Here is a 14,166-nt window from a genome sequence, read left to right as displayed (position 1 = left end):
GCAATCTTGAGACCATACTCATAAGTGAAATAAATCAGACTCACATGTATAAATATCATATTGTCTCCCTGGTGAGAGAAACTGAAAGAGTACATAGGTCTAAAATGTAAAATAGATATTGTGAAACAGGAAGAAATTGTTCAAAAGGAAAAAGATACTAGGAAGGGTGAAAGAGGACAGGACAGTAGGGCAAAGGGAAAAAATTCAAGTCAGCTATGCTATTAGTGTCTCTAAGTTCATTAAAAAGGAAGATTTATGCTAATATCAATTTGAGAAATTTTTATGCTCGTATCTTGTACTTTCAGCAACTACTTTAAAGATAACAACATGTAGTGTATTAACTATTGTTATCCTACTATTATTTTGTTTTGAGATGTTGTTAGATCATTTTTCCATAAAATAAAAAATATGGATATTTTTATACTATGGAATACTACTCAGCCATAAAAAAAGGATAAACTTGAGAACTTTATAGGTAAATGGATGCAAACAGAGACAATATTTATAAGTGAAATAAATCAGACTGACATGTGTAAACACTGCATTGTCTCCCTGGTGTGAGGAACTCAAAGAAGAAATAAGAGCCAAAGTGTACAATAGATACTGTGAAATCATGAGGGAAAAGGCAAAGGAAGGTAGGAAAAAGAAAAAAAATGAAATACAAGATAGTTATACTACTGGTTTCTCTTAGTTCATTAAAAAGAAAGGTGTGTGCTAATATTGTTTGGAGAATTTTTTTATGCCCATATCTTGTACTCTAACTACTTGACTCATTCTATTATTTTGTTGTAAAAATTTTGTTTTACATTTTTTTGGTAAAATATAGATATAGATGATATAGATATAGATATAGATACAGATATAGATATAGATACAAAAGACTCCTGGCCTGGATGGATTTTGTCTGAACCCTCCCTTTACATCCATGCAGGGAAAAACAGACACATAGAAAATCCCAGACACCTAATGAGACATCTGGCTTTTCTGGGCCAGGTTTCTGGTAATAAAAAGTGGGCTTTGACCCACAGGACCTACTGGAGACAACTACAGGTGGTTACAGAGAAAGCACAGGCTGAGCTTTTCCAGTACAGGTCACAATCACTAGCCTGGCCTCATGTCTGCTCTCATACATGTTACTTTGCCTATAAACTCTTGAGCCTTGAAGAAATTATGGTACGTAAGTCCTATCCTTACTTATAAATCAGCTTTGTTTGGTTTGTTTTTATAGTTTAAAGTAGCACAAAAATTCTGCAAAAGCTAAAAATTTTCCTAAAACTTATTGGGTTAAAAAAAACACACAAGCATGAAATTGTTTTATTTGGGGAGCGGCTTGCTTTGCTGTTATGGTAATTTTGGGTCTGACTATGAAGCAGCTCAGGATTAGCTCTGGTCCTTTTTCTCCAATTTTAAAAATCCAAACAAAACACAACTGTTAATACTTTTGGTTAAAAACATGTATTGACAGATTCATGGAGAAAAAAAAAAGCCTTCCTTGGGTTCAATACGTTTATTACCACCATTCAGAACATTGAGGAACTAGCGGCTAAATTTAAATCTATTTGCTGCTCGTGGAAAAGGGGTGTCCCAGAGTGGAGCCCTCACTGGACATCAGGATTGTTCCCAAATGGGTTATTTTTCTGAGGTTTTTTTTTAATAAAGTACTCACTGTTTTTGAAAACAGAGACTGCTCAAGAGTCAATATGTACTACAACATTCTACAGTCACTAAGTTAATTCTTCTTAAGGCAACTCTCCAGAACAGAGAGACTAAAGCCAAACAAGACATATTCTAGAAATCTCTGTCAAAGAATGTGCAGTAGGAATACATCCAGTAATGAACAAACCTTCACTATCTTATTCTTTCCCAAGGAAATATCTGTCTTTCTGACACAAGATGCTGTCTTGCAGCATGAGTCCTGGAGAGTATATTTGTTTATATAAAAAGTCCCTGTGCTATTGAATTCTTTCTATTTTTTATTCACTGTTCTCTTGAAATGTCTTTGAGGGCAGCATGTAATGATGTCTGCACATCAGCCTGGCTGTTCGGTCCCATGCTCCCTGGTAGGCCCTAAAACATTCTTAGAAATAAAATGAAAGCTAGCATTCAGATCCATGCAGCATAGTTCATGACAACAGGAACTCAAACTGGGCAAGTCCTCCGTTTGTTTTTAGACATAGCACTCTTCACTGTTGTGGTTCCAGAGAAAAAGTTACTAATAAATGTAATTTCATCTGGTATAAGAAGCTTACTTCTTCAGTTTGGTTTTCTTTTTATCATGACTTACTGAACAGACACAGACCATAGCAGAACTCTCCCATCTCAGCCTAGTGACCATAGCCAAGTGTACTAGTTTGCAGACAAATTCTGGTGTGCATCCAGAACCAGAAGATTATGCTACCACCACCAACCTATCTTCAAATGTCAACACTGCTCATCACAGATTGCTTTCACTATTTATTTTCACGTGCATTAAACTATGTTCTACGATTGATCTATTTGTATTCAGTACAACTGCTTAATTAGCTTCATCCTTACCCAAAGGCTAGTTTCATTATTCTTTTTCCAAACAACCCCAGAATCAAGGCAGAAGCCCTGTATGAAAAATATGGTTTATCATACAGAAAACACAAATGGTTGGATGATCTCATCTTAGATAAGGCATTCTAAGAACTGTGAAGACATCATTGAACCCATTACTAAGGCCTCCTCCTCTTACCCAAGTCCACTGCATTGTACTGGGCACTGCACACCTCCAGCAGCCACAGGTCTCAGTATGGCTTATGATGGTGTTTTCCAATGCTACTTCAATCCCCAGGTCCACAGTTAGATAAGGAGTTTGCATCAGAATATAAATCAGTTGTATCCCTAAACATGTTGTGGCACATGCGTAGTGCAGTGTTTCTCTTTTCTAATCACAGCAAGACTTTCTTGATGAAGGAAGCAGGGCATCGGTTTGCATTCTGATCCAGGCTTCTTGTAGACTGGCACTTTGAGTAGCAGTGATCCCAATAAGGCATTCTCACTGCGACTGTGACAAGCCAAATCCATAGGATGCAAACCCACCACTCTCACTTCTCCTTACCCTCTTGATAGTAAGAAACATCTTGCAGCTAAACTAGCAAAGAGGTTTCTTTGAAAATTCCCCCTTCAATCTATCTTTTAGTACATCTTTCACATTGCAGAAGCTTCCTTTCCCTTTCCTGAATTGGCTCCAGGCAAAGATTCTATTACACTGGCCTAGTCAGAGACAGATAACTTACCAAACATGGCTTTGGATTCTTTATACCATCAAGAGTGTCTATTTATTAAAATTAAATAGAAACAGAGACCATGCTCTCAATGCTAGGTATTACAGTTCTAGACTTTCTGGTGACTTATGTCAACTAGCAGCTTCTTTGTGGTTGAAAATAAACCTACACCAAAGAAGACGGTCCTTTCTCTCAGTCACCAGTAATGATATCTCAAAGCCATTACATAACTAGAAAATGATGCTAGGAAAATCTTAGATTGGGTCCTACTCCTCACACCTCTGGCCTAGCTGGTCCAAGACCTTACAGCTAGGGATGGAGGATGGATGAGGGAGAAATAGAAAAATCTTTTGTAAAATTTTACTTGGAGACAACTATTTACACTCAGACATGTAGTCACTGGCTGAAGTTATATTAAACTGGTCACAGATGATTTGTAAAATCAGTGTTCTCTGATTTTACATTGCTAAACACACACATGTGCACACATACACACACACACTCACCTACACACAAATAAGCACCCTAGAGAAGGCAAGCTAGAAATCTGTATTTTCAACAGAAAATAGTTCTACAAAAATAGAAATGATTTTTTTGTTTTGTTTTGTTTTTTTTGGTCTTTTTCCTTTTTATCAGTACCAGGGATCGAACTCACGACTGCCTGCTTACAAGGCAGGTGCTTATGCCGCTGAGCTAAATCCCCAGCCCCAGAAATGATTTTTTAAAATAGTTTAATGTTACAGATTTTTTTCTTTCTTCTACACAGTATCATGGCTTTTTCAAACACTCTAGTACTGTTACTATAATCAGTTTCTTTTTTTTTTTATTTGTCTTTTTCATTTTTACTGGTACCAGGGATCGAACTCATGACTGCCTGCTTGCAAGGCAGGCACTTATGCCGCTGAGCTAAATCCCCAGCCCCTATAATCAGTTTCTGTAATTTCTTTGAAAGTTGCTTAGTCATATCATTTCATCTTCCAACTGAAAACTAAACACTTGCTTGATAAAACTCTACAGCTTTCTGAAACAAAGTGCCCTGCCCAGGACCAAGAGAGTTTGGGTCACATGCAATACTAAGCATTTAAAAGTTCTTGACTATCTTAGAAGATACTACAAGAAACCATCAGTTTCTCCTCTTCTGCATTTAAGAACAAAGAGCTATGTCCTGAACGTTTATTAACCAATGACACTGTATCTCAAGCAGAACTATAAATACACAAAACAATGATGCTAAATTGCATTATATTTTTAAAGCCAGTCCCAATTGCTTTCTTCTTCTAGCAGAAAAATTGCTCCCCGAGGCTTAATGGGATCAAATAAATCCTTTATTAGGTATAATGACATAGTTATTTAACACATCACATTTTCTATCACACTCGTATTTTATGCCTGGCCATCCTCTATCAATTTAAGTTTAATTTAACTATAAAGCCAGTAATTAAGTTACAGATGTTATCTAAGGAATTGCTATTTATTTCTCAGCTTGAGTCTTATTACTGAAGGCTGGTGGCCTCTCATTTCCTAAGCAACATTGCCATCTTGTGGTTATCTCCATACATTTCCCAGGAAAACCCAGGCAAGTGTGAACTAGAGACCTGAGATCACCAAAGTCTGGGATTGATTTATATCTGTGGAAGTTTCTCCAGTTGTGGATCAAGTTCATTGATAAAGAAGAAGTCATCCTAAGTAATTTTGCAACTATGGCTTCCAATAATCAACATCATTATATATTACCTTATCACCTTTGGCTATTCAATGAAGAAAAATGGAATTTAGACAAGGAAAACATTAAGGAAAAAAGCTGTCATTTCTACCAAATGTTTCCTCTGGCACTAATAGTTCAAGTATTTTAAATGTTGTCACACTTAAATCAGGGTTACGTTTTGCTTTTCCCGGAGCCCTTCATATCTCCTTGTAACATTAAGAAAGTAATGAAGCACTATCAGGGACTCTGAAAGAAAAGAAGCAAAAATGTGTGAGTGTTCATTTAATGTAAACTGAAACATGCTCATTTTCAATTTTCTCATTGATACATTTGATATTTTGCCAAGTAAATAGAAAAGGCCAAATTTTTCTACTCCTTGTTTGGGGGAATTCCAGTCAAGGTAGGCCACCTGTGAGGTCTATTATTTGGATGTCAGTTTCACTCATTTTATATTTTTCTCTAGAGATTATGTGAATAATCATAAAGCTGTTGCCAAATCTGGATCATCCAGGTGACGTTTAGCTTCCTTTGGCTGGAGACCACGACTATTCAAACTGTGACCAATGAGACTAAATTCAGTAAGAAATATGCATTCTGTCCAAATATGAAACTCAAGAGGAAATTTCTTACCTCTAGGGAAGATAAAAAAAATTGCTATTCTTTCTTATCCTTCTCTTCCATTGAAAACTTAATTTATAGCCCATAATTTGCCATATATTTATCTGTATGCATGAAGATAAAGAATAAATATACTCAATTTTCAATAATTTACCTGTTTCTAATTGAGGCAAATAGTTGAATACGTTCAAAGGTTTTTAAGTTACATGATTTTCCATTTAGAAATTTAGGGACAGCATAATCCATAAAATAAATTTGTTCTCTAATGTTCTACTTTTGAGTTACTAAAGTTTGTTCTAAACCAGTCTCTCAAACCTGTAAGATGTTTAAAATATAGATATCTTTGGTGATTCTTATTCACTAATATTGGGCAGAATCTGATAACCTATCTCTGATAAACATGTGTGACAAGTGATTTTCATAAACACAAATTTAGGAAATATTGGTTACCATTTTCACTGAAGTAACTCAAGATCTAAGAATATTCATAGTTCAGAATTACTGTAAATATATTATTTTCAAATTGCCACTTTTAAATAATACAAATATTCAAAAAGTAAGAAATAATTATTAGAAATTTCCATAAAGTTGAAGTGTTGTATTAATCAGAATATTAATGAATCTTCATGTGTGCTCAAACATGTATTTATCTCTTTCATTGATTCATATTTACATTATAGTTAGGTACTTATATTTAAGAAATATACATACATTTGTATCAAGGAGATTAGAAAAATCAAAACCTTGAAAAAGTAATCAAACCCCTGAAAAAGTGAGAAACTAAAGGAAAACCAAGGAGAAAAAAACAAACATGACGATGAAAAGATATAACAAAGTAAAGAATTTAAGGGAAAATGTGGATTCCGGCAAAACCCTGCTGATATAAGTATTGGGAGTCGAGGGAATCATATTTTATGATACAATTGATAGGATGTATAAAAGGAAAAGATAAACATTTATAAAGAACAAGGAAGGGGTATTTCTGGCTCTGATCTTTTATTTAGTAACTAACTCACTTTTATTACTATATGAAAATACTGGAGGCAGGATACTTTATAAAGAAAAGAGATTTATTTTAGCTCAAGAAACGAGATCTACTGGGTCAATATCTGATAACGACCCTCTTGCTGGCAGAGTCCCAAAATAGCACAGAGCAGCACATGGCAAGGGACAGGAAGTGGGTGTATGTATCGCTTTTCTGGCCTCTGTGCCTCTTCTCATAAAACCATCAGGATTCAATCATCTGGCCTCCACCTAATAACTTTAATCCTAATCACTTCCCAAAACCCCCACCTCTAAATACTGTAGTGGGATTAAGCTTCCACCTTGTTAAAGCTCTTCATTAGGGGTTAAATTTCAACATAGGATACTTTGGAGTCCCCAACCATAGCATTAACTTATTAGATGAAAAATCTATTGATCAAGTGAGTCAGGATTCTCTCCTCACTTGTAAAAGTTGATAAAACATAACATGAAATGATCAGCAGTCTCATTAATTGTAGAAACACAGATCCTAATAAAGCATATTATGAAACAGATTTTCTAGAACAATACTTCTGCAAGAACTCCATGAGCAAAAGGGCCCTTTTCATTGGTACAGAAAGTCTGTAGAATACATCATATGACATTCTCCTTAGAAATTCCTGCACAATACAACATTAAAGGTAGACCTCTTCAGCTCACCTTGAACTCAGTATTTTCCAAACTTTGCTAGCCACAAGACACTTCTTTCACTTCACATTTCATTACCATCTCATAAAATTAGTTAGAAGGAGGCCTCAATGCCTCTTTGCTTCTATATTTTTGCTAGCTATGTGATCTGGGACAGGTTATTTAACAATGACCTTGAGTCTTAGCTTCCCAATCTGTAAAACGGGTTTAATAACATAAAATACTTAGTGTTGTGGCTGTTGGTAAGTGTTAGATTAAGTACTAGTGATTAGTATTCTACTGAAGACATTCTGAGAAACAAAATCACATTAAACTTTCTGTCAAATTATTCATATGTATATTAAATTATGCTGTCATTCTTGTAACATCTAGAAGAAATTTCTTTGTTCAAGAAAAGAAAACCATAACAGTTTTCATTCTTCCTCTGCCTTATCTCCTGCCTTTCTCAGTTAGGCAATTTAAAACCACAAAAGATCAAAAGTCCAGTGACCAGAAGTAAAAAAAAAAAAAAAAATCCCATAAGCAACAGAATGGACTATGGATTCAAATGGGTCAGGAATCACAGATGACCATTTCAAAGAGAAGTCTCACACATGCCAGTCAGTAAGACTGTGCTCAAGCCAAACACAAGGGTGGAAAAGGTGAGACAGGCTTTCCTGCACTCCTGGTTCAGACCCTTGATTATCTTTTGTTTTAATTTTTTTTTTAAACAAAGACTAAATGAAACAGAAAACAGGTAGAAATAATGCATACGTTCAGAGAAAAATAAACAGTAAGAAATCACTAGTTGATGTTTACATATTATCATTTTACAAATAGTTGTTCAAGATACAAGAGTGGAATATGTAAAGTGGGAATTCAAACAGCGAGACTGCAAACAGTTTGGTTCAACTGTCCAACAAAAACTTAGTAATATGGTTGTCAATCCTATACACTTAAACATACATGCAGCTATTCATATCTTCATTTATGTTTAGATTAAACAGACTAAAGCAAGTTAAAATCATTCTGAACAAAGAATAATAGTATTGCTGGATTTCACATCATGACACTCTGTGATCAGCACTGGGTATTGTAGTCTTTTTTTTTATTTAATTTAAAGAAAGTCTAAACAAAACAGAAAATGGGTAGAAATAACAATTTCAAAGAAAAAATGAACAGTAAGAAATCACTAGTTGATGAATACAGATTGTCTTCTTACAAATAGTTATTCAAGATACTAAAGTGGAGCATATAAAATAGGGATTCAGTGAGATTGCAACCAGTTCCGTTCAACTATCCAACAAAAACTTTAAAATATGGTTATCAATCCTATACACTTAAACATACATGCAGTTGTCCATATCTTCAATTATGTTGACATTGAATAAACCCAAGCAGGCTAATATCACTCTGAACAAAGAATAACACTATTGCTGGGTTTCACATTATGACACTCCAGGATCAGCACTGAGTATTTTAGTATCTCTTTTTCTTCAAAGTATCTGTTCATTTCATCATGTGTCATAAGATCTGTTCTAATAAACTGTTTACAGATTCTTCAAATGCATGAGTCTTAGCATGTATTTCTATCCTTTCTATATTAGAGGGAAAAACAAAACAAAGCAAGGCAAAACAAAACATATTCCTATAAACACATGAAATGAAATAAACATATAAGACTGTTGTACAAGGAGTTCTACCATGGTTCCTGTGTTGTCTCTTGTTACCTCCAATAGAATTGGCTATATCATCAGACATAGTATAATTGAATATATCAGTATATAACAATATTAACTTTGTATATAGTATAGAACTTCAAAAACTGGCAGTTATCAAATCAGAATGTGTATCGTTGAGTCTTGTCATCTTCAGTGTAGTTGCCTATACTCTCAGACTTGATACTACAAATCATATGAGTTTTGAATAAAATCTTCTCTGCCTCATTTCTGTAATGCTCTTTTTTTGCCATCAGTTGTCGCTTATCTTCTTCGTTCTGTTTTCTGCTCCATTCATTGAGGCCTCTCTGCCACTGTTTCTGGAATCCTAGTACTTTTCTCTCTCTCTAGAATGCCCTGCAGTATTCTCTGTAGAGTTTGATTGGTGTTCGCAAATTTCCCAAGTTCCTCTTTGTCTTGGAAGCATCTTGTTTCTCCATTAATTTGTAGAGACAGTTTAGCAGGGTATATCAATCTGGGATGGAGATTATTTTCTTTCAGGGCTTGGGATATTTCGCTACAGGCTCTTCTTGACTTGATGGTTTGTGTTGAGAAGTCTGCTGATATTCTGATCGGCATTCCTCTATAGGTTATCTGTTTCTTGTCTCTAACAGCTTTTAATATTCTGTTCTTAAATTGAATTTCTGGGATCTTGATTATTATATGCCTGGGTGTATCTCTGTTTTGGTTGTAGGTTGCTGGAGTTCTGTAGGCCTCATGTATCAGAATATCATTTCCTTTTCCTAGGAAAAGGGAAGTTTGGAAGTTTTCCTTAATTATTTCTGTGAATAACCTTTGTAGTTCCTTTGTTTGTGCCCCAGCTTTTTCATTCACATTCTTTATTCTCAAGTTATAGATCCTTTTGCTATCTTTTAGCTTTTGTATTGTTACTGCTTGTTTCCTTGTTATTTTTAAAGTTTTCCCTTTCATACTCCCACATTGCAAAATTGTCCTCCATCTTGAATAATCTATCCTTAGTTTCTTTCAAGCTGATTTGCCATCTTTCCATAGAGTTTTTAATTTCCTAGTGATCTCTTTGAATCTGCTTCATGTATTCTATTTTTTTATATTCTTCATCAAATGGTTCTCTCCTTTGAGTTCCTTCCTTCTTCCATTTGTGTCTGTTTGAGGGGTGCTTAGTATCCCTTTAATTAATTTTCTTATATCTTGCTTTATTTGGCTAAATATTTCACTTCTGAATTCATCTATGAGGTCCCAAATATATCTCTTTATGTCCACTGGCACTGTGTCTGATACTGCATGTTTGCTGTTCTCATTCTCCTTTGTATTTTATCTGTCCTGGGTTAATGTTCTCAGGGTTGGGACCTGAGGACTTTTTGTTGTTGCTTCCTCTTCCCATCTATTTTGCTTCTTCCAGGAGGCCCCAGTTTCTTTCTATGTTGGTTACAATTCTTCTAAAGCACACTGGCTAGATGACCCTCCCCACTGCAGTGTGCTAGTGAGTTGCAGACAGGGATAGCATATGCTGGCCCCACCCTCCAGATTAGTCAAGCTGTGGCCTGCACTGTATTACTTTGCATCACTTCCCCTCTGGGTGGCGGCAGCTTGGAGCATGGCTGCAGGTGGTGCCTCCCCTCTGGGTCAGCGGCAGCAGTGGGGGAGGGGTGGGGCAGCCAGTGTGTGCCCAGTCACTCCCGGGCCGCAGCAGGTCTCGCTGGTGGCCCAGAGTCACCACAGGCAGTGGCTGGAGCACAGCAGCACGGGTATCAGTCAAGTTGCTGTGACGTGCACTGCATTCCTTTGCACCACCTCCCCTCCAGGTCACTCAAGCTGCTGTGGCCTGCACTGTCAGTCAATCTTCTGAGATTTCACTTGGTTAGTGTGGTTAGTGTGGGCCACCACTGTAGGGACTTGATTTTGGATAACCTATTGGGTCTCAGCCAGGTCACGTGACCCAGGCCTAGCTCACTGCACCAATCCCTTTCAGGAAGGGAGCAATTGACTGAAGTCACTGCTGCCCCTTATACTTGCCAGTCTTGCCCGGCCCCAGAATGTTGTCCGCCATAGCCCCCTATTTATGGAATGGCTCCACTCCTGTCATTCACCACAGGTCAATGTAAGCACCCTGCCAACTCAGCTCCCCCTTTGGCTCACCAGCCCCCGAATTCAATATTGAAGTGGCGGGACCTCAGACAGCTTGGAAAGTTGCGGCAGGACCACAGCAAGCCGCAGTGGGACCTCGGATGGTTGGCAAGTCGCCTTAATTTCTTCTTGGGACAAGAGAATTCATCTCCCTCTGTTTGGGTTCCCCACTCTGTATTATGTTGAATTCTAAGTTGACTATCTCAGGGAGCCTCTGTAGCCAGCTGTTATCTATCTGCCATCTTGCTCCTCTGACTATCTTATGCTAAGAGAAAAGTCTTGCCCTTGCACACTTTGCCAACCCTAACCATCTACTAAGGACTCCAAAGTTTGTCCTCATGCCCTCTACCCATGGCTTTCAAGAAAAATCCAAAACTTTATTCACATTATGAAATCACTACCTCCAGTTATTTATATTTATTTCTAACATCTTTCAAAGTGTTCCTCTTGAGCTCTAAAATTGAAAAGTCATGCATTTGCTAGTAAAGGGTAACTAGGTGGGAAAGGCTTTTAACATTAAAGTCCCCTCCCTGGGCAAAGTCCTTTGGGTCCTGACTGCCATTTTTAGCATATCCCTTCAGTGATACCTACGTTTTCTCAGGTCTGTTTTCACTGTGTGTTCCCATGAGCTGCTTCCCTGAATGAATTATCACTTAGTAGTAAATCTGTGCTTCTAGGTGACAGTGCCAGAGAACTCACTTAACTCACTATTAAAGCTGTGGGTGCATTATTATCTCCCATACAATGTAATTAACAACCAGCGCCCCATCTCAGACATAGAGCGTGGAACATCCCTGTAGGTACACACTGCCAAGGAGTGTGAAAGGTATTCTCTCCACTACTGAAGGTCTGAACTAACACTGCATCCTTAAGCCTAAAACAGTGCTTGGAATACTGTTTAACAAAACAGAGCAAGTGTCTCCTAAATTAATGAATGAGGAATAAACAAATAACTTTGCTATTTTAACTTCAAACTCATAACCCAAGAAATTTGGTTAACCTTGAAGTCTTTTAAGATTTTTAAGGAAGATATAACTAAGTAAGAAGAATTTAAAGCCTCATTCTCAGCATCCAAATACCAGGAATCAATTGCTAAGAAGTCCAGTTTATAAAATGACACTCAAGTTTGCCTGAGAATTGTTCAATTAATGATTATATTTTATAACATATATTTTGCGCCAGAATTTCAATACACAATTTCACATATATTACTAAAATTTTTAAATGTGTGTAACTACACAGAAATAAAACTGTAACAGGCTCATTTACTGTATGCATTTGTTGCTTAGCTAGGAGAAAGTAGAAATAGTTGCCCAGTTTTGATTGGCAATTGTCAGTGATACTATGGAAAGTGTGATGCCAGGATGACCCCCAGCAGGTAGTAATTTTGACATTCCCCTATTCCATTTCATTTTGAAATAAGGAAATTAATTTTCATTTTGTTTTTAAATTCCTTGCTAATTCACTGTATTAAGACAAATACACTTCACTGACTAGGTATTTAAGTGTCATATACTGAATATCATTTTCCCATATGGTTCCTGGGTTCATATTTCAATTACCTAATGCAGTTCATAATGCTAGTTTCTCAAATGCTCCATAACGCCTTACCCTTAATTATGGGTAAGAAATGATCCAAGCAATACTAGGAGGAAAACTTCCATTCAACTGTAACCTCTCTAATGCTGTTGGCAGCAATCTGCCTCATACAGAAGGATTTGTGAGGTGCCTAAAAACAAATTACAATGGTCAGCAAATTGCCCTGCTACTTAGGAATAGAGCAGGTGGAGCACACAGCTGTGGTAATGGGAGGTGTTATAACTGATCTTCTATGAGTCCTTTCTCTTTTCTCTTCCCACACACATTTTATTGCGGAGAATGCCAGGATTACAAGCTCTCTAGATATTTTTAAAAGGCTCAGTAATTCATCTATGGACACACAATTATATTACATTTGCCTGTATACTTCACCCTACTATTCTACTATCACATTCATGGATTTTTTTATGTAATGATATTTGCCTGGCAAATAAATGTTTTCAATAGACATGCAACATTTTCTCTTTTAAATTTGCTAAACTCTTGACTCTATTGTTTTTCTTCCCTTATCTGTTCTCCATGTCAGGAAAATCACCATGGGATACTACAGGATGTCCATTAAACTCCATGAAAACCAGCACTCTGTTTTCTCCTATGTCCCTTATAATAGTGATGATGAACCTGGGGCACATATGCTGTCAGCATATGAGCCAAGTCACACCAGCAGCCAAGCATGAGATAACAGTTGTATTTTCTAAACTAAAACCTCAGTATTCATTGCAATGCTGGCACTTTGTGATAAATAAGAGGGTTTGGGGCTGTAGTTTGGGCACTCATTCTCTTAGCTTTACCATCACTGGTTTACAGTATATACTCTAGCTAGTGCAAAGAAGGAATTCAGTGTGCATGAATAACACTATTAGCCATGAAGGAACAAAAGGCAGGGGGATAAAAATAAAAGACCTTGACACAAGACCACATTGTGCGTTAAATGAACAGGTTCCTTCTCTGTAAAGGAGAGGACACACCTACCTATTGTGGGAAGCCACTAAAGTCATGCAGAAAAAAACTGCGTGAAAAACGAAAAGCATCATTCAAACACAGCATCTCAAATATGACAACGAGCTGCAAAGGAAGCTAACAAATTGCAGCCACCTCAGGTCACCCTCTAGAAGAGTGTAGTAGATGCGTGAGGTCGTGGCCATGGATCAGGCCTTACAGATTATAGGGTGAAGGACATTGCTGAACCTGACAATCTGAAAAGAAAGCACTTGGTCACAAAGAAATGTATTACACCAGTAATACGAAAACCAACATTTACCCGAGGTACAAAATAAGAGTTTCTCATCTTTCAGAGTCTCTAACGTTAAAGTACATGTCCAAATGAAAAAAGTACAGGCCAAGCTCCTTTGATTTCAAGATTTGGGTCTTTCCTAAAATTAGACTATTCAGCTCTTCCTGTGTAGCTACAGTTTAAATCAGTAATCTGATAACTAGCAAGTGCCCAGACAGGATTGACAACAAATCACTGAGCTGTGTGACCTTTTCCCAAGTTACATGACTTGGGTCCTGAGAAGAGATTCTG

Source organism: Cavia porcellus, unplaced genomic scaffold (assembly GCF_034190915.1).
Source record: "Cavia porcellus strain 051 isolate PalLab524CR breed Dunkin Hartley unplaced genomic scaffold, mCavPor4.1 scaffold_30, whole genome shotgun sequence".
Classification (NCBI taxonomy): Eukaryota; Metazoa; Chordata; class Mammalia; order Rodentia; family Caviidae; genus Cavia; species Cavia porcellus.
Note: the sequence above shows the minus strand (reverse complement) of the source record.